This window comes from Protopterus annectens, chromosome 13.part0, assembly GCF_019279795.1.
Source record: "Protopterus annectens isolate FY-2018-M chromosome 13.part0, PAN1.0, whole genome shotgun sequence".
Lineage (NCBI taxonomy): Eukaryota > Metazoa > Chordata > Ceratodontiformes > Protopteridae > Protopterus > Protopterus annectens.
In genome coordinates, this window is record NC_056747.1 from 475,868,929 (window position 1) to 475,892,086 (window position 23,158).

Sequence of the window (23,158 nt, forward strand, 5' to 3'; positions counted from 1 at the left end):
GTAACCAGATAAAACTATTATGGACTATTTGTTTGTGACTGGATAGGATTTTTTTATTTACTAATATTTATTGATGTATTTGTCTCCACTTTGAATCATAATATGAATTTATCCAGAATGCTTGAATATCAGGGAATCCTATTCCACCATTATAACAACATTTTCTGTGCCAATCAAAGGAAACTCTTGGTTTATTAGAATGCCAAAAAAAAAAATAAATAGAATATTATTTATCTTCATCAATTTATTAGGTGGAGATAGTATTAAAGATTGTAAGACAAACAGTATTTTAGGGAAAATTACCATCTTAATAAGTATTACTCGTTCTTCCATGCTAAAGAAGATTTTGATCTCATTTGTGACTGAAAAGAAGTTGTGTGCTCACCATAATGTTTCATATGTGTTGTCCATTTTCATTTATCCTCAACATATGGGTTTGCTTCTGAGTAACAGAACTGACTCTGCCGTTACTACAGCTTGCAGAAGCCAAAAACTCTCAAGCTCACCCCTTACCCATAGTGCTCCTTTCCTGTTACCTCAGATCAAGTTTGCAGAAAGACAGAGAGATAGAAACCCAAAAACTTTCACAGAGTCCATATGGAATCATATAATAACATTAATAATAACAGAAGTGGCATATGTCCATTATCCAAACCACCAAAACTTGAGAGCAGGGTGAAGGAGGGTGGGGAGTCGAGGATAAATAAAAATGGACAACACAGATGGAATGTTATGGTGAATGCATAACTTTATCTGATGTTGTCAACTTTCATTTTATCCTTGGCATATGGGACTGAGTCCCCAGCTACTTTAGGCCTTAGGTGGACTTGAGAAAGGATATTCCTCAGTACCATAGAACCAAATAACGCTCTTGCCCTGAATACCAAATCCAATTTGTAATGAGTAATAAAGGTATGAGCAGTAGCCCAGGTTGCGGCTTCACAAATGTTATCCATAGAAACTCTAGAGTGAAAAACTGCTGAGGTAGCAACTCCTCTTGTAGAATGATCCTTTAAAGGCCTAGGCAAATTAATTTTGTTTTAATTATAGATAAAAGAAATGCAATCTTTGAGCCATCTGTCTAGTGTCACTTTACTCACTGGTTGGCTAAGTCTTGTAGGGGAAAATGACACAAATAGTTGGTCAGACTTTTTTATATTCTTAGCTCTATGTACATAGAAGTGCAGTTGTCTGTGAACATCTAGTAAATGTAAGTAGAATTCACCTTTGTTAGCAAAACTGGGAAAAATTCTGGTAAATTAATTGTCTGATTAATACTGGTCTCTGACGCTACTTTAGGCAAAAAGGAAGGATTGGTTTTTAGTGACACACTATCTTTGTGAAATATAATTTTCAGAGATTTACATAACAAGGCTTATATTTCTGAAATCCTTCTGGCAGAAATTATTGCCCCTAAAAATATAGTTTTCCAGGATAAAAACTTTAGATCACATTCAGCTGATGATTCAAAAGGAGACTGAACAATGGTTTGTAACACTAAGTTCAGATCCCAAGGTGAAGTAGAATCTTGTAAGATGGTTTTCGCAAGAGTGTTCCTTTCAAGAAGACTTTGCAAAGTTTATGAGAAGCCAGAGGAGGAGTCTTTAAAAACATTATGGAAATTAGAAATAGCTGCTAATTTAACTTTGATGGTAGAATGGAAAACACCTGCCTTGAAAAGTGTAGCTAAAAATTCTAAGAATTTATTAATGGGCACTAAAAAGGGATTAATATTGTTGTCACGAGCCCAAAAGGTAAACCTCTTCCATTTACTAGCATGAAGTTTACATGTAGCTGTCTTAAGCGAGGCTAAGAGTATCTGATGTTCCAGGGAGGGGAGAGAGAGGGATGCCTGGCTATTAATGGAACTGGAGAAACCAAGCTGTCAGCTTGAGGTTTACAATGTTTGGCTGGATTAATCCCTCTGAGTGAGCTAAAAGGTCTGGAGCTAGGTCCAGAATCCAAGGCTATTGAATCAGATAAGTTCTGAGAAAAATAAGTCATATTTGTTGAGAATCAGTATAGTGCAATGAGGATTACTTTGCTCTTCAACCTGATTGCTTTCTGTAGAAATTTCAGGATTAGAGGAATTGGAGGGAAGGCATACAGTAGTCCAGGGGACGTTACATGGAGAAGAGCATCTCTCTGTGACTCCCCCAGAGGAAGGATCAGGGAAAAGTAGTTGCTGCACTTGTTGTTTAGTGGAGAGGCAAACAAGTCACAGCAAGGCTGGCCAAATTGATGAAAAATCCTTTTCATCACTTTCGGACAGAGACCACTCGTGAGGCAGGAAAATACACCTGCTGTGTTTGTCCACTATCAGATTGGAAATTACCGGAATGTGCATTGCTATCAGAAAGCAGTTGAAAGAGATTGCCCACTGCCACATTCTGAGAGCTTCTCAACAAAGGGGATAGGATTTGGTTCATCCCTGCTTCTTGATTTTACCAAACTACTGACATATTGTCTGCTTGAATTGCAATTGTTCCTGAAGGAAGAGCAGTTTGAAAGGCTTGCAAAACTCAAAGCACTGACCTTAGCTCCGGTACAAGTTAGCCTCTAAGGGGGACCAGGTTCCTTGGACACTCCTGCCCAGATAATGCCCCCACCCCATCTGGGAGGTGTCCATGGTCACTATGGCTTGGGATTGTGATAGGGCACAAAAATGGCCTAGGAGAATCTCTTCTGAATGTATCCACCAAGTTAGATCTTTCTTTTTCTAATGATTGGTGATCAAAATCTGGTCTGAGATGGGTTGGTGTAGTATTGACCATTGGGACGCTAGTAACCATGGCAGTATCCTCATGTGGAATCTTGTTGAAGGGAACTAGTGTTATAGCTGCAGCCATGGAGCCCAGTGCCTGTAGGGACTAGGCAAGCAATTACCTCTTTTGTTGTTGATTCTTTTCTGTACATGGACTCTGATTTTCTGCAGTCTTAAAGAGAGAAGAGCAGCTATGGAAGTTTGAGTATTTAGAAGGCCTCCTCTGAACTCTAAATTCTGTGTTAAGGTTAATTTCGGTTTTTCGTAATTTACAGTTGTTCCTTGGTAAGAGCAAATGTGGAGTACATGGTCTTTTGAGTCTATCATTTGATGCCTCGTTGAGGGTGCTAATGAGCCAATCATCTAGATATGGAAATACTCGGAATCTCTGCAGTCTCAAGTGAGCTGCTACTATGCCATATACTTTAACACTCTGGGGGCTGTGGTGAGACCAAAGGGCAAACTCTGAATTGAAAGTGATTGTCTCCCAGACAGAAGTGGAGGAATCTTCAGGATCATTTGTCCATCTTTATTTGGTAATACACAACCTGAAAATGTATTATTTATTGACCGGGAAAGTCTGACTGGTTCAGGAGCCCATTTTCAGAAGAGGCCCAGGGAGAAAAGACCCACAAACACATTGATTACATAACTGTAATTTTACAAGACAGTACATAAGAAATGACACAGTATGTTACAAGAAATTACAGAATATTACAGAATTTACAGGAATTACTGTAGAATAAGTACAATATAGCATATTGAAAAAAGATTAATAAAATTGTGAGAAGTTACACTAGCAGTGTAATTTACAAGAGGATATTATATATATATATATATATATATATATATATATATATATATATATATATATATATATATATCTACACACACACATTTAATTTTTTTTTATAATATTGAAATAGGTTGAAAGTTAAGAAATGGAAAATATCGTTAGGGGGTAGTATTAGGCTAATGGTTATTAGAGGGAAAGTATAGTCATTAGTGGGGTAGTTTTAAAGGGATGAGGGGGAAATAGAAAAGGGTTTGTTAGATTAGTAAGACTAGAGGTTGTTTAAAATACCTATAAATCAGAAAGAGTTTCTTACTGGATTTTAAGGGTAAAATTGGGGGTGAGCTAGAGGAAAGCTCCAGGAGAGTAGGATGACTTATCTATTTGGGTAGATGCAGGGACAGCTTTTAGTATTTAGTAGGTAGTTCTTCAAGGTGAGTTTGAATTTATTGAAGCAGCTAATGGTATTTATGCTGGTTAGAAGTGAGTTCCATAGTTTAGCGACAGTGTATGAGTAAAGACAGTGTCCAGCTCTTTTGTTTGGTATATGAACAGTTATGAGTTGTTTATTTTCAGAGTGAAGGGTTCTGGTGGGGCTATAGGGTACTAAAATGTTCTTCAGGGAAGTTGTTTGGACTGTAGATAATTTTATGTGCTATGGACAGTTGAATGAGGTTAAGGTGTTGTGGAAATTCTAGCCAGTTTAATTCCCTTAAGGGTTGGCAGTGATGGGAGCAGTACGAGTTGCTTGTGGCAAATTTGGCAATTTTGTGGTAGCAGGACTAGAGCTTATTTTAGGGTTGAATGCAGGTTAATAAAAATGGGGGCACTGCATAATAGGGAGGGGAGCAAGTAAGTGTTGGCAAGAGTTTTTTTGGTGGTGCTATCCATGAAATGTTTGTCTGTATAGAGCTCCTAATTTGCAGTGTTTTTTTAATGACATTACCAATATGGTGCTCAAATGTACGTTTGTAAATGGTAATACCTAATAATTTAGCATGGGATATGGTTTCAATTTCTGTATTGTTTTGGGAGAAAATACAAAAGTCAGGTGAGAGGGGTTTTGCTGAGAAAAGTAGAAGCTTAGTTTTTTTTTTGGCATTAAGGAGTAGTTGTGATTCAGTTAATCTGGCTTCGATTGAGGTGAAAGTATCTTGGGTTATCTGTTGCAGGTGGTGTAGATTATTTGAGGAGGAAATGATGGTAGTATCATCTGCATGTTGGATAATGGAGCTAATAGGAGAAGCAGTGTGAAGGTTGTTGGGAAATATGTTAGAGTAGAGGTCCAAGTATGGACCCTTGTGGTGCTTCAGTTTGGTTAGTTTGGCATTCTGATAGACTATTTTTGCCATTTTACACATTTTTGCCTGTTTATGAGGTAGCTGTTAAACCATTAGTGGGTGGGTGGGGTACAGCTGACATTAGAAAGGTGTTGAAAAAGTTTGTGATACTGTATCAAAAGCCTTTGACATGTCGTCTAGTAGTAGTACAGAAGTAATACTACCAGAGTCGGTGGATCTCTGTACAGTATCCATGAAGGAGATAAGAGCAGTGCTAGTGCTGTGTGAGGGATGAACGCCATGTTGGGCCGGGGTGAGTAGGTTGTGTGTGAGGTGGTGAAGTAATTGTTTATGGATGCACTTTTTCAGGAGTTTGGATAGTGGGGAGATGGAGATTAGGCAGTAGTTGGGTTCATTGGAGTTGCCTCCTTTATGAAGTGGGGTGGTGATTGATTTTCTTTCCAGAGATTGGAAACATAAGATTCTGTAATGGTGCAGTTGATCAGAATGCTGATGGGGTTTGCTATGGCTTTGGCAGTGAGTTTTAAGTATTCTGGTGGGAGTTAATCGGAGGAAAGAGCATGGTTTTAGTTTTCTAAGGAGTCTCTGAATTTCTGAGGTTGGTATTGGTTGTAGTGAGAAGAGGCTGGCCGGTGTAATATTGCTTTGGTGAAGGGGAGAAGAATTGTCTTTGAGGGGAGGAGATGATCTTTCTAAGTGAGAACTGCTTGTATGGGATAGAGGAGGAGGAGGGGGAAAGGAATTTGATAAGGTGAGGGTGGAGGAAGAGGAGTCAATGTTATTAATTTGTGTATGCTCTTTATAAAATGTGAATTGAGCATAGTGGCTTATTTTGAGGGTGTTTTTCTGGGCATTGTGATGGGTTTTGTTTGATGCCAAGGGTAAGGTTATTAGTTATGCTTTTCCAGAATTGTTTTGGGTTATTTCTATGGTTAGTTAGTTGGTTAGAGAAATGGTTTCTTTTGTCCGTACATACTAGTTTCTTGCTTTGTTTCATGTATCTAAGGTTATGTTCATTTTGTATTTTTGCCATTCTTTCCAGGCCTTGTCTCTGTTTTGTAGAAGTTGTTTAGTGGACTTTGTTAGCCAGGGGGCATGGTTTGATTTTACTCTTTTAGTATGAGGTGGGGCTGGGTTGTCTGTTGAGCACATCCAATCATCTTTTTCCCAAAATGGAAGAATGGACTGTACTGTGACTATCCAGAATTTGGTTTGGCAAATGGCTTTGTTCAGTACACTTGGATTCAGAATTGGTCTCCAGTCCCCTGTATTCTTTGGCACTAAAAAGAATAATGAGTAAATTCCAGACTGTGGTCTGGTGGGACTTCTTGGATGACTCTTTTTTTTCTAGCAGTTTCTAGAACTGCTTGTTCCCTCTGACTGGGTGCAACATCTGAGATTTTCTTGCATGTGGGAAGAGGAAAGGAAAATGGAATTTTATAACTCTAGATGTAATACTCTGCATCCAAGCATCCGATGTTATTTGGAGCCAGGCATTTTGGTGCAGGGATAAGCATCCCTCGACTGCCTCCAGAGGAAGACAATCAGGCCTCCTTTCAGGAGCACTGATAAGGTTTACCAGAGAAAGAATTTCTGAAACCCTGATTTTGCAGGCCACCTCTACCCCTGGGGGAACTACTTCCACATGTGTCCTGAAAAGGCCCTTGGGACTTTTTGAACCACATTTTTATACTGCTGCTCTGATTTATAGAGCATGGTCGTTGAGGAGTGGAAAACATACACCCACCACAGAAAGAGTCTTTCCATCTTTCTAACACCTGAATAAAGTTTATCTAACCTCTGGGCTAAAGAAGGACAATCCGTCAAAGGGTGCATTGACGAATGAAGACTTAAATGGCTCCGCAAAGTCACATAGGCACATCCAGGCATGTCTCCTAATGGCAATGCCTGAACCCACTGCTCTAGTGGTCCCTTTGGCTACATGAGCAATGAGCCACATGGACAAATTGGACACAGACTCCAGGGTTACCAAATGGGAAGGCACTTTCTCTTGGACATCCTCAGGAACAGTTTCTGTGAAGGTATCTGATAATTCCTTGACCAGATCCCTCTGAAGTCTGGTGAAGTGTGCCAAGTAATTCAAGGACCTTAAAGCAAAAGTTGATGAAGCATAGACCCACCTACCAAACCTATCCATCACCCAAGACACTGTGTTGGGTGAATTGATAGAAGTGATCTCCTTGGCCAGTTGTTTTTTGTGACTGCCGCCATGACCATGGCATCAACAGCTAACCCCTTGGCATAGAACTATTTGTCTTCAGGGGTAGACAGAATTAGTCAGGTGGTGTCTGGAGAGATTCTCTGGTATCCCTAATCTTCCATGCCTATCAAGAGATTAACTGAATGAGCTCATCAGCAGGAAGAGTCACCCAAAAGGTAAATAGTCAAGTGCCAAAAGCTTGCAGATACACTAACCCTCAGGAGAAGGATCTTAACTTCGTCACCCCTCTGCTTTCATATTTGCAGGATGTCTCCAAAGAAGACATCATCAGTGGGTGACCTTGGGAATCCTTCCCCTTAATCAAACTCTGTGTTTTCAGTGATCGATTCCTCTGGGGTATCCAAGTGTTTCCTCTTGCACTTCTTCTTCTGAGGAACCTCCTTCGTGGGATGATCTGGGGAGGTATCAGAAGAAGAGGGAATTCCCTTTGGGAATGCTGTGGTTTTGGCACCTGCTGCCCAGTGGAGGTACTGATTGAATATCTGGACAGCAAGAAGGCAAGGTTATCTACTCCAAAGTGTAACAGGCCAGCTGGTTAACTGCTGCAATCAAGGCTCTCTCCACACCTTCGAAACGGAGCCCAGAGCTGAGAAAGACCGCCTCAGAATTGTGGTCACTCACCGCTCTGAGGAGACACCTCCTAAGGCCAAGCCAAAATGATCCATGCTGAGGCTCTAAGGTGCAGAGAAAGCTAAAAAGAAAGTCAATTCTAGCCCCTCGGAGCTGAGAGGACAAATGTGGCACTGGGAGGTTGCCAGTTCTGACTGAACCAAAGAGCTCAGAGTGAGAATCAAGTCCTAAGACATGGACATCTTCATCTCTGATACAGTTGATGCTGGGAGACTTCGAGCCAAGGGCTCTAAAGCTTCAGATGAAGTTAGAGGAGGAAGTGCTGGAGTGGTAAATGAAACTTTGGATCCTAAGCCAGTGGGGACAGGAGCCACAGTGGAACTTAACAGTCCTCTCACCCAGAGTATCTTATTTACCAGTCTCTCCACATCCTCTTCAATTAGGCTTTTGGTGAAATGAAGAGACAGATTGGAAGGTGATTTGGGCCTTTCCAGAAAGAATGAAGGCAGCCTATCTGGAAAGGGTTCAAACGAGGGTGAGTATCTACTTCTAGGCAGTGTCAACTTGGAGCATTCTCCCTATAGCTTACTCGGTGCTGAAATGTTCAGAGCTGAGGAACTAGTCTGCACTAATGATTGTGGTGCTAATGGGTCAAGCTGCATCTCGCCAGAAACTTATGGTGTGGAAGACGTCATTTTATCCAGTAGGTTCGGTTACGAAGAAGGTGTAGGAAGAGGCATCTTTTGTACTATGTATGTCAGTTCTGAAGAAACTCTAGGAACCGAAGATTTTAGCTTTTTTTTTTGTAGATGGTGCCAAGGGAGAAGTTGTCATTGACAGACTCCTTTTCTTTTGTTTCTCTGAAGATTTAGCGGAGAAGGAGGAGGAGGAGAAGCTGATGCATCAATTTTACTTTTAACCTTTTTCAAACCAGATATGGCCTGACTAAAAGCAAATGGGATAAGGCCCTTCAATATTAGTTTTTTTATTTCAACTAAAGCTCTGTGGCTGAAGGAACAGCATATAGAGCAGGTCTCCTGAAGATGAAGGGGGCCTAAACAGTACATACATAACAGGTGTGCTTCCGAAAAAGGTATTTTATGCCCACAGTTTTGGCACCTCTTAAACCCAAAAGGGGATTTGGAAAAAGAACTGCAAGCAGCCACATACTCACACAAACACACATGCACTTAAGAAGAAGAGAAAGTGCTATAAAACTACCTTTTTTACGAGAAAATCCAGGAAAGTTGCACAGGGAAAAGGCCATCAACAATGACAGTCAAGAATACAAACGTATTGCAGAGAAAGAGAAAGTACACAAAAGTGCAGAAGAGGTTCAACACCATATAAGATAAGGTAAGGGAAAGTAAGGGAAACAGACTACTGAATAGTCAGAAAAAGAAAACAAACTTTTACTTAGCTTGCTTGAGAGTAAAGACAACCACATCTGACACACAAAGCGGCAAGTGAGATCTGGGGTAACAGGGAAAGAAATATTGTGGGTAAGGGTTGAGCTTGAGAGTTGCTGGCTTCCACGAGTTCTAATAATGGTTAAGTCAGTTCTAATGTTCAGAACTGAACCCATATGTCGAGGATAAAATGAAAATTAACATCAGATCTTAAAATGTTATCAGCAACCTGTTGAACATTTTTATAATTTCTTTACTATTAGACATAATGGTTATACCATGATATTTAATTTGCTTGCTATTCCAATTGGTTAGGATATTTTTTGCATGAAATTTTATTTTTTTTATTAATTATTAATATAGTTTTATTATGATTAATTCTTAAGTTCAAGATTTCTTCAAACTGACTAATAGAGCTAATTGTTTGTTGTAATGAATTCTCTATATTTCATATTGTTAGTAAAATACCATCAGCAAAGAGTTGAATCTTTAGTTCTAAATCTTTTATTTTTCTACCATTAATGTTCTTATTGGATTTAATACTATCAAAGGATTCTATAGCTAATGAAAAAAGTAAAGACGATAATGAAAAGACCTTGTTTTGTGCCTTTTTGTAATTTAAAGGAATTAGAAAGAAGAGAACCCATTTTAAGATAAGCATGGGGTTATAGAAATTAATACAATTAGCTCAGGTGAGAAATTATGCACTTCAAGTGCTTTAAATGGGTATAACCAATTTACTGAGTCAAAAGCCTTATCTGAATCAAGACTAATGATAGAAAGGTCTTTTTTATTTTTATTTGCCTAGTTTGTTAATGTATGTATCCTTATATTGTCTTGTACTTGTCTATTTAAAGTAAACCCAGTTTGATCACTGTTAGTTTAGGTATAAGTAAATTAATTATGTTAGCTAAAATGGGCATGAACATCTTATAGTCCATGTTTAAAAGTGAAATGGGTCTGTATGATAAATACTTCGTAGGATCATTATCTTTTTTTAAAATAGGTAATATAAGGGAATATGTCCATGATGGGAGGACTTCAGCAGCTTTTATTTCTCTATAGAGCTTATCTAATATTTTAACTGTGTCATCTGGTAGTATTTTATATAGTTTTGGTATAAGACCATCTAAGCCCAGTGCCTTATTATTTTTTTAACTTTTTTTATTTGAAATTTTATTTCTGTTAAAGTGAATGGTCTACCTTTTTTACTTGTTCACTTGTTATTTTATTTATATTTTCCATTAGAAAAGTTTCAACTATATCATCATTATCTAGGTTATATGTATTTATATTTTCATAAAATATTTAAATCCCTCAAGAATATCTTTAATATCTATTCTTTCTTTTTTGTTATAGGTGTTATAATGTCTTTGATATTATTTAGTTTATTCATTTTCTTTGATCTAAGAGCAAGTTTATACAAACTTAAAGGGTTTACTGAATATGCCTGAAATATAAGTTTTTCCATGTTTATCAAAACTTTAGGATTTAGAATTTCAGCATATTTTTAGTTTTTAGCTTTTAAGTTCAGACTGACTGATAATGTGATTTGGTTTTAGATTTAATTGTAGAGTGTCTGTTTTAGCCTGTAGTGTATTCATTTCTTTATCTCGTTCTCTTGTTTTACTAATATACCAGCTTGTAACTCTTCCACTTAAGTAAGCCTTTAGTGAATCCCCATTCATTTTTATTTCTATGACATTTTTGATCTCTTTTACATATCAATCCTTGAATGCTTTTATTTTAAAAATGTATGTTGGTAATCTCCTGTGATGTATTGAACTGTCTGTTTTTAAAATAAAGATTATAGCATTATGGTCCTTTAATCGACATTAAAGTATTGAAACTTCTCTGATATGTGATAACAGAATGTTTGAGACATGCATTTTATCAGTGTTTGTTTGTGTTCCATGTTTATATGAATAATGGGTAAATTGAAGTGAGTTTGTTTTCTTTAACTCCTACATGTCCTTCAACGTCATTAGATGTACAAAAAAAGTGTTTGGCTGAAGATGTGATTCACAGCTTTCTATTTGCAGTGAAATCTTTGTCTGATAATATGCAATTAAAATCAACAGCCATTATTGATTCACCTTTCATGTAATAGGCTATTAATATTTAAGTGATTTTTTTTTTTTTGCATATTTAGCTCTGACTCCTGGAATCCAATAAGGGTTCACCAATGTATATAGTTTTCTGGTCCACTCAGTTATAACAATGTTTAAAATACCATTTTTACCAACATAGTTATATTTTACTTTAGGCATTACTTATGAGCTCTTCCATAAAATGAGGGTGGGGTGCCTCCTCTTTTAGCTCAAAAGCGAGAAACTTCTAAAAACATTTTTTTTTAATGAAAGTTTATTTACATGTGTTTCCTGAAGAAATACTATTTGAGCTTTATGTAATTGCAAGTATTTGAAATGACTCCCCCTCTTTACTGGATAATTCAATCCATTAATATTAATAGATATACATTTAAAATCAGACATTTATATTAGACAAAAAAACACAGGTATAGTGAAAATCACTTGCTATTTACTTTATATATAACCATATGAAATCTTCAGCTATGGACAAAACTTTTGAAACCTATTACCGAACAGTATAACCCTAAAGCAGGTCTGTGTTCACACAATCGAATGGCTATTCCATGAGCAGTAATCCATGAATGTCACTCTCGTATTGTAAAATCATTGTAGAAAAATCATCAAAAGGTAAAAGTTGGCCAACAACAAGGAAGTACTGCACTGTATATGGTAAACTAAGCAAAACCTTTTAAAATGTGCCCTTTCCTCCCACTGTAGTGCAATCTTATAGTGGTTATATATAGTTAGGGTGGTGTGGGGGTGCAACCCCCTACCTTCATGGGTTATTTCTTTGTTGGCCAACTATTACCTTACAATGATTTTTTTTTATGATTATTTCACTCTTCAATGAAAGTGACGTTTGGGGATTACTGTTCGTGGAATAGCCATTAGGTGAAGTTTTTCTTTGACGTGTAAGAACATAGACACTCCTAAAACATTCTACCATGGAATAATGTATTCCTAGTTTGTTGAAAGACAGACAAACTACCCCTCAAACTCTCCACTAGACTAACAAGGCTTAGCTCATGCTTGTGATTCATATTCATGTGTCTCATATGTTTAGTGTGCATCATGTTAAAAAAGCCCGTCAGTGAGTTATTATGAATAAGGAAAGTTTAACAGGTGTTCAGAATCTTTATTATAAGTTGACAAAACAAAATATCTCTACAGTCATCTTTCCCCGTACCTTACATTATCTCCCTGGTCTACTATAGGGAGGAAGTAAGTTGTTGTTTTCATATTTATTAATTTATAAGTCAGATGCTATATATGTGTTCTGTTTTATTTACTATGTGCAAAGCTGTTCACAGGATCATAAGTTCATAAATTAACACCAGGCTAACTGCCCTAGCCCAGCCAATTACATCTTAATCACATTTTCCTCTGACGGTCCAAAAAGCATCTATTTCCACACTCTCGCTAGATGTACTAGTTATCTTGTTGTCTCTTGCCAGTGATTATCTAATAATAGATAGGCTCTGTATCACCACCCATTGTAGTCTTTTGGAATCCAGTTAGATGAACACCTCTAAAAACCTGTCTTACCTACAGCTTAGAATATACAAGTAATATGGAAGTTCTAATTGTTCCAACTACATGAAAAATATGGACAAATAAACAGAACTAAATGCGTCAGCTCAATATGTTTTAATATCATCTTCATCAAACAAAATATTGCAGGATTTATAAAAGTTGGAACAGTGACAGAGATAGAAAAAAAGATCAGGTATGTTTAAGTTTGCCTGACTGTCTGTCTGAATTATATATTTTATGTGTAGAAAGACAGAAAGAATACAACAAAAAATGTTTTGCATTGAAATATTACGTCATCATGATCCAGTGATCCTCTGGCTGTAAGAGGGTGAATCCTAAGGAAATTCATCATTCTGCATTTACTGATTATTTCCTTATGTCATGTCTTTCTATATCCTCACAATATTTCTGCGCCCTACAATATTTATGAATATAGTGGCAGATAAATACTTTGTTCTGACTTTAGAATTGAGACTTTTGTTACCCCATATTTTAATGCTTTTGAAGAAGGTAAAGCCGCTGTGTCCATTCTGCAGTTCATAATTGTGAAGATGTAGGCAGACCGCAAGAAAAAGTTATCTTTTTTTAATACAAAGTCAGCCTTTGAGCATGAACTTAGTTGCAGAGAAATGATAAAATCAGTGTGAATACAGAAAGATGTGGTTACATGCAGGAAGAGAAAAAAGGAGTTGTGCTTACTGGATAAAGTACTTGTAGACAGACACTGGTATGTATTGCAAAGTGAGTGAAGCAAACATGCAAAATGCAGTGCAGCAAAATGTAGAGCTGTACGTAACAGTCATCACTTTATATACACTATGGTGTAAATAATCTCAGAATGTAGAGCTGTACGTAACAGTCATCACTTTATATACACTATGGTGTAAATAATCTCAGAATGTAGAGCTGTGCGTAACAGTCATCACTTTATATACACTATGGTGTAAATAATCTCAGAATGTAGAGCTGTACGTAACAGTCATCACTTTATATACACTATGGTGTAAATAATCTCAGAATGTAGAGCTGTACGTAACAGTCATCACTTTATATACACTATGGTGTAAATAATCTCAGAATGTAGAGCTGTACGTAACAGTCATCACTTTATATACACTATGGTGTAAATAATCTCAGAATGTAGACCTGTACGTAACAGTCATCACTTTATATACACTATGGTGTAAATAATCTCAGAATGTAGAGCTGTACGTAACAGTCATCACTTTATATAAACTATGGTGTAAATAATCTCAGAATGTAGAGCTGTACGTAACAGTCATCACTTTATATACACTATGGTGTAAATAATCTCAGAATGTAGACCTGTACGTAACAGTCATCACTTTATATACACTATAGTGTAAATAATCTCAGAATGTAGAGCTGTACATAACAGTCATCACTTTATATACACTATGGTGTAAATAATCTCAGAATGTAGAGCTGTACGTAACAGTCATCACTTTATATACACTATGGTGTAAATAATCTCAGAATGTAGAGCTGTACGTAACAGTCTTCACTTTATATACACTATGGTGTAAATAATCTCAGAATGTAGAGCTGTACGTAACAGTCATCACTTTATATACACTATGGTGTAAATAATCTCAGAATGTAGAGCTGTACGTAACAGTCATCACTTTATATACACTATGGTGTAAATAATCTCAGAATGTAGAGCTGTACGTAACAGTCATCACTTTATATACACTATGGTGTAAATAATCTCAGAATGTAGAGCTGTACGTAACAGTCATCACTTTATATACACTATGGTGTAAATAATCTCAGAATGTAGACCTGTACGTAACAGTCTTCACTTTATATACACTATGGTGTAAATAATCTCAGAATGTAGAGCTGTACGTAACAGTCATCACTTTATGTACACTATGGTGTAAATAATCTCAGAATGTAGAGCTGTACGTAACAGTCACTTTATATACACTATGGTGTAAATAATCTCAGAATGTAGACCTGTACGTAACAGTCATCACTTTATATACACTATGGTGTAAATAATCTCAGAATGTAGACCTGTACATAACAGTCATCACTTTATATACACTATGGTGTAAATAATCTCAGAATGTAGAGCTGTACGTAACAGTCATCACTTTATATACACTATGGTGTAAATAATCTCAGAATGTAGAGCTGTACGTAACAGTCATCACTTTATATACACTATGGTGTAAATAATCTCAGAATGTAGAGCTGTGCGTAACAGTCATCACTTTATATACACTATGGTGTAAATAATCTCAGAATGTAGAGCTGTACGTAACAGTCATCACTTTATATACACTATGGTGTAAATAATCTCAGAATGTAGAGCTGTACGTAACAGTCATCACTTTATATACACTATGGTGTAAATAATCTCAGAATGTAGAGCTGTACGTAACAGTCATCACTTTATATACACTATGGTGTAAATAATCTCAGAATGTAGACCTGTACGTAACAGTCTTCACTTTATATACACTATAGTGTAAATAATCTCAGAATGTAGAGCTGTACGTAACAGTCATCACTTTATATACACTATGGTGTAAATAATCTCAGAATGTAGAGCTGTACGTAACAGTCATCACTTTATATACACTATGGTGTAAATAATCTCAGAATGTAGACCTGTAAGTAACAGTCATCACTTTATATACACTATGGTGTAAATAATCTCAGAATGTAGAGCTGTACGTAACAGTCATCACTTTATATACACTATGGTGTAAATAATCTCAGAATGTAGAGCTGTGCGTAACAGTCATCACTTTATATACACTATGGTGTAAATAATCTCAGAATGTAGACCTGTACGTAACAGTCATCACTTTATATACACTATGGTGTAAATAATCTCAGAATGTAGAGCTGTACGTAACAGTCATCACTTTATATACACTATGGTGTAAATAATCTCAGAATGTAGAGCTGTACGTAACAGTCATCACTTTATATACACTATGGTGTAAATAATCTCAGAATGTAGACCTGTACGTAACAGTCATCACTTTATATACACTATGGTGTAAATAATCTCAGAATGTAGACCTGTATGCGTAACAGTCATCACTTTATATACACTATGGTGTAAATAATCTCAGAATGTAGACCTGTATGTAACAGTCATCACTTTATATACACTATGGTGTAAATAATCTCAGAATGTAGAGCTGTACGTAACAGTCATCACTTTATATACACTATGGTGTAAATAATCTCAGAATGTAGAGCTGTGCGTAACAGTCATCACTTTATATACACTATGGTGTAAATAATCTCAGAATGTAGAGCTGTACGTAACAGTCATCACTTTATATACACTATGGTGTAAATAATCTCAGAATGTAGAGCTGTACGTAACAGTCATCACTTTATATACACTATGGTGTAAATAATCTCAGAATGTAGAGCTGTACGTAACAGTCATCACTTTATATACACTATGGTGTAAATAATCTCAGAATGTAGACCTGTGCGTAACAGTCATCACTTTATATACACTATGGTGTAAATAATCTCAGAATGTAGACCTGTACGTAACAGTCATCACTTTATATACACTATGGTGTAAATAATCTCAGAATGTAGACCTGTACGTAACAGTCATCACTTTATATACACTTTGGTGCAAATAATCTCAGAGAAAATTTACTGGATAAGCTTCCTCAATAATTTTATTCTGCCTTTAAGACATTTGTCAAATAATTTGTGTTTAACACATCTGCTTAAAACTTTAAAAGCTATAGACGCATCGATTAAGTCCTGCATTACTTTTGTACTGCTACAGAATTGTCCTGTGCTGAAACATAAGCACACAGTGTGTGTGCAGCTTGCCTGCTGATTTTGCATTTTAGCAAGAAAATGAAAAGTTACATGAACCATAGAACAGTCATATAAAGCTTTAAGAAATCATAGTAACTGTGGGGATGTGTTCAAGCATGGCAACTTGTAGAAAAGATTGAAAAGGCTTCTAGAAATCTATATAAAATATTTTAGAAGTTATATTATGCTTTTAACACTTACTCTGGCTGTTTTGTACTTCCATTTTGGATTTGCTTGAATAAATGTTTCAAAGAATTACACTAATTCTAGAGAGCTGTATAGAGTACTGAATAATTATAATGTGTACAGATTTAACAGCTGTTTTGGTGCTACTATAATCACATTTTGTTTCTCACTGTTATGTATAAGGTATGATGACCGTCTCTTGCTTTGGCACTTGCTATGCCTGCCATGTTACTTATATTGTAGATATCTATGAAGAAAACTTTGAAGCCTTCCATTTCAGCCTCCATTTATTATATGCACCTTAACTCCCAACTTCTTTGCTCAAGAATTCTGGACAAAGCCAAAAATAATGCAGGAAAAAAGACCCAAAAGCAGGGGGAATTTTAAATTATTACTCTAATTCACTTAAAGTTGAAAGAACACGTTTTGCATCAATATGCATTTTCTGGACAATAATTAAGCAAGAAACTCTGACTAGTAGCATTATTGACTGCCATAACCTTCACCGATTTACCAGGAAAATCAGTCATTCTGCAAAATCAGACAGTTGAGAGATAGTGTGCATTATTGCATAATATGTAGCATCAAAGTCATTTCGCTGTTTAAGACAGAAATGTTGAATAAAATATTTAAATGGGCCTTGGAGGTTAGATGTGTTAAAAGACAGTAGTACATGAGTAGCATCCTAGGAATTCTGTCTGCACACATCTTTACACTGATTAGTTAGCAAGGAGAGATAACTTGTATAAAAATTAAATGAGAGCATGCCAATATATCTTGTCCCTTGTTTATGTATACAACTAACTTGAAAATATAATTGCAAGTGGATTTATTTGATGTCATTAAGGGTGCCCTTCTACTGTGCCCCATTTCTTTAGAGGGTTTTTTAATGTTATCTGACTACTCCAGTATATAGACACATAAATATATATTATAGTTTTGGGTCTGTTCATTGAATGAAGATTTTATTGACAATGAACTAATTAAAAATATTCTCTTAAAAGTACATTTCCTTGAGCAAACACATGATGGAATGAGGAACAAATCATTATAGTAAGTAATAATGTTTAACTTCCACAATACTACTACTGCAAACATGCATTTTGTTAAGAGACTGTGGGCAGACTGTGAGGCAAGTCCTGTAACTGGTTCCCACCCTGAAATATAGGATCATCATCTCCTCCTTATCTTTATATGTAGATATATCTCTTAAAGGTCCAAAGAGCAATTTTGCAGAGAGACAGTGGTTGAACTGACTACACCAAAACCCTCTAGAAATTGTACTATGAGATGTATTGATTTAGGCCACTTACATGCAAAATAAGCCTGAGATCCTTGATCTTTTTTTTGGCTTAAAAAGGTATTTTGAATAATATCCACACTTCTGGTCTGGTCTGGTGAGACCTCCAGTGTCATTCATTCTTCTAGAAGGTTTACAATATCTGCAGCTGTTGCTGTTTACTGGGGATGGGACAACCAGAACAGGAAGTGAGAAAGATGTGAATTAGAATGACATACCTTCTGGATACTATGTCTAATATCCATTGGTCTTGTTAGCAGTCCCACTGACCAAAAGAGTGAGAGATGACCCTTAACTTCCTCCAAATGGAACATTCAGATAACACCTTGCAAAGATTGTTGATGCCCCCCCCCCCCCAGTCTGAAGACCATGGAGGCTCGGACTTCTCCTAGAACCTTTGCTGTTGCATTGGAGTCAGCCCCAAAAGAGAAAAAAGAAAACACTACCACGCCTATGTTGTTTCTTCCTGGGCTGCTAATTCTGTGGCTGTTGGTCATGCTAGAATCAAGAGGGATGGTTAGGAGCTGTGAACTTAACAAAAGTCGTTAGCACTTTCTCCTCTAGTTTTACATTTTACTTTAGGTGCAAAAAAGCCGGCAAAATTAAACATGGATGCACTCAGGTCATTGAGCCAGAACTATCAGTGTGACTCACAGTCCACAGCTATTACCCGATCTAGGAACCTAAACCTTGTCTGTGACATAAATAGGACATGTTTGTGGGACAGATGTGTGTTTCAGAGACTACTCCCTTCTGTGGAACTGGCTTCCCATCCATGTGATGCAGAGTTGTCCCCTAACTCGGTTCAAGCATAACTTGGACCAGTGGGGAATCAGAAATTTACTTCTGGTCTGGCACCTATGTCTCTAAATGCTAGATATACATTCCTTAAAATAACCTTGGATACCAAAAATTGTTAGATACATTTGGGTAGCAAAAAAAAAAAAAAAATCAGGTCCCATTGTCATTAGCTTAATAAACGGCTATGAACCTATAAACTGCTCCGGTATTCTAAAGACTGACTTACAGATCGCTGTGTAATGACTTCAACAATGGCTTAGTTTGTGATGTCACAACAAGGAGAGCCAATATCTGTGAGCCTAGGGAGACTTGATCAATAAACCACGACGTTTTGCTAGAGATGCACTTGTCACTACTTGGCTTCCAGATACTGGCTTCATAATGCTTTTTTTAGGCCATACCAAGTTGGTAACCCTCCAACATAACAAAACTCACAACTACCTAATGGTATTGCTGCTTATTGTTAGGAGTTTAAATAAAAAAACTGCACTCCCTGGAAGCACTCTTTACCCTAGAGAATGCAGACATATGTGCAGGCACAAGAAAATGGTTCAGAACCATAGAAAGCACCCCAGCTATCAAAGGCTACAATGCTTTTCATACATTTTGATCCCTCTCAACTCAGGATTAAACAAAGGGAGGGAGGTGTCTCAGTGCTCATAAAGAACAGGTACACTGCTAGATGGGTCCAACAACATGACTCATTTAAGCTACTACATGTCCAACTAACAATAGGTGTGACCCCCTATCATATCTTTGCCAGGTACAGATCCCCTAACATGAGTCTGGAAAACCACACCTCTTACCTAAACCTACTGGAATCTCTTAACATTCAGCATAATGCCATATGGTGACTTCAACTACCCTGCCATAAACTGGGAGACTTGTACAATCCATAATTCATTTGCTCAGAGGGTTTTGGTCTTTGTCAATGCAAAAGCCCTGAACCAACTAGTTAGCTCCCCAAGTAGAGGTACAAATATCCTAGACCTATTATTCACAAACATGGTGGGATGCTTCTCCCCCCTCCATGCATTAACTCCTCCCTGATGAGATCTGACCTCAAAATGATTTTATTAGTATTCAAACTAACTTAGAACCCCTATCAAACTCTAAACTTGTTAAGAACTTTGCTAAGGCCAGTTACCTCATATTAAGTGACAGCTTATTAAACTTCCACACCCCTTTGAACCTGGATGACACTCAGGCCTACTCTTACTGTACACAAAAGCACTGTACAACCACATTCATAGGTGCATAAGGGAGGCAGTACCTATCTGAGTCAAACCTATGATTACTGCTAAAAATAAACCACCCTGGTGGAACCCTAGCATAAATATGCTATTCAGCAAAAGGAAAAAATCCTCTCCAAAGTCAAGAAGGAACAGACAAATCAGTGCAAAGAGGCACTCACCAGTCTAAAACAAATTAGAAAGCTGGTCAAATCTGCCAAAGCAAATTATGAGGCAAAGATGGCCTCCAGGGTGAAAGATAACCATAAGGCTTTTTTTAAATTATGTTCATAACCTCAGGGAAAACATTTGGTGATGTGCAGAGTTAATTATGAATGGCAAGACAACACTTACACCCAGCCTGAAACTACAGAAAACCTGCTGGCCGACATGTTCAAGTCAAACCCCCACCCCATCACCTCCTACCACAGCTAAAGAAATACCCAAAACCATCCCCTACCAGTCATTATAAGGGAACAGGTCCTTACTGTGCTTGCTAAAGCCAAAAGATGCTTCTTAAATAGCTTAAAACAAAATCTGTCAGGAGCAGTAGAAAACCACTTTAACCACAGCCTCTGAATGGACTTTGTCCCAGAGGAATGGAGGACTGGAACAGTTGTCCCTCTGCACAAGTGGCGGCCCATCAACTGAACTACAAACCCATAAGCTTGACCAGTCTTATCTACAAGGACATGGAGGGAATTATCATGGACCTGATCAATAATGACATAGGAATTCTCCAAAAACTGGATCAGACCCAATTTGACTTTGTCAAAGGTAGGTCTTGCTTGCTCAATCTGTTGGACTTCAAGAAAGTCACCAGGGCCATGGATGAGGGTAGAACAGTACACACTCCTTATCTAGACCTGGCCAAAGCTTTTGACACAATCCCCCACTTGGGGATCATAGATAAACTTACTGAGTTATGCATAAACCCTCATATCATCATTAGATGGATAGCCAGCTGGCTCACTGACAGGGCACATGTTGTCTGGATAGGTGAATTCCCTTCCAATAACAAACCTGTTACTAGCAGTGTCCCACAGGGCTCAGTGTTGGGTCCCCTCCTGTTTGGTATATACTTCTCTGAATTGATAGCCAGTGTTGGGGGCCTCTGGCTCAGCAAGTTCACCGATGATTGTAAGCTGGGAGCAATCATTGACTCCCTAAACGATGTTGACATCCTACAAACGGTTCTAAAAATGACAAACGACCGGTGACAAACCATGGTCTTGAACTGAATGCTAAAAAAAATACATAATCATGCCCTTCAATAAATCAGATATTCCTACAAATTATAATATTGATAGCACCCCCCCAAAAGTAAACCCAGTGGTGAGGGACCTAGGAACACAGATAGTAACCTAAACTTTGGCCACGAGGTAGCTACAGTATTGAGGAAATCCTTCTGTGTGGCTCAACTTAGGTTCATAGGTAGGTACCAGGCTATCTGCTTGAGGGCATTTTTAAGCCTAGCCAGAGTGTGTCGGCTTTTGCCACCCCATTGATTAACTGAGCCTCTGTCAAGCAGAACCAATGAAGTGATCCCAGGGGTGTATTTTCTTTTACCCATCCACTCGTCAACGCTTCTCTTGAAAAGTGTTAGTGAGGGGCTCTGCCTAATGTAGTTAGGAATTTTGTTCCAAAGCATGGGAAGTCTCTGTGACAGGAATCTATCCCTCCACCATGTTCTATTTATTGTTGTGGCAAGGTTTAGCTCACTAGAGCGTGTGGCTCGCAGTGACTTGGATTTCTTTAGGTGGAGCATGTCCATCAATTTTGAGTTGGACATGGCTTTGTAAGTCGGGCAGAGATTACCTCTGAGTAAGCGATATGCCACTAAGTACTGCTGGAGTTTTTTCAGTCGGGCTGCATAGGACATATGTTTGAGGCCAGTAATCCTCTTGGTGAAGTGCTTTTGTGATCTTTCCAGCTGTTGGAAGTGTCTTGTGAGGTACATCCCAAATGGGGCATTGTACTCTATAATGGGTCTGATGAGTGACAAGTAGAGGGGCACTATAACCTCTTTATTTCTAGCTGCGAACCCCTTAGTAATTAGATGGGCCACATAGAAGGATTTCCTAACTACTTTGGCAATATGATTGTCAAAGGAGAGATTACTATCTACCTGGGTCCCCAGATCTCTTATTACCTCTTCTGTATTAAGGGGGCTGCCGCCTATGTGGTAATTCGTGGGTGTTTTGTTTTTCACAAATGGGATGACTATGCAGTTTTTGGCATTTAGCTTGAGGCCAATACTTTGAAACCAGGGGTCTGTCTCAGTAAGGCCTTTTTGAAGGATGTCCGTGTCAACCAGAGAGTCAATTATGGCTCCCAGTTTGCAGTCGTCAGCGAACTTGGTTAGCCATAGTCCTCCTGTGTTTTTGCCTGTACTTCTGAGAAATATATGCCAAACAGTAGGGGTCCCAGAACTGAGTCTTGCGGGACACCACTTGTGACTGGTTTAGAGTCGGACCTGGAGCCCGCTATTCTTACCGTGTAAGTTCTGTCTGTAAGCCAGTTGGCAACCCATCTTGTGACGTAGGGGTTTATGTTCAGGCTGTTGAGTTTTTCTATAATACCTGAGTGAGGAATGGTGTCGAACGCCTTGGTGAGATCAAGATAGGCTGTGTGAACCACCTTTCCTTCGTCTATGGCCTTGGTGACTGTCTCGAAGAAGTCAACCAGGTTTAGTAGGCATGATCTGCCCTTAAAGCCGAACTGGGTCGGGTCAAGTGTTTGAAGGTTCCCAATGTCTTTGTTAATGAGTTCCATGATGATGTGCTCCATAGCCTTGCAGACCAGGCTAGTCAGGCTTATGGGGCGATAGTTACCAGGGTCATTTGTGGCCCCACCTTTGTGGAGCGGGACTAACCATTGCTGTGTGCCATTCTATGGGCATGTAGCCTGTGGAGTGGCTGAGGTTGAACAGCATGTTTAGGTGGGGGGTTAGTTTATTCTGTAGTTCATGCAAGACGCAGCCTGGGACACCATCTGGCCCCACTGATGCTGTGTTTTTGGCTTTTGAAAGGGCTGTTTTCACCTGTGCTTCTGTGATTTCCGAGTCACTACACTTTTCCGGTATTGTTGTGGGCCC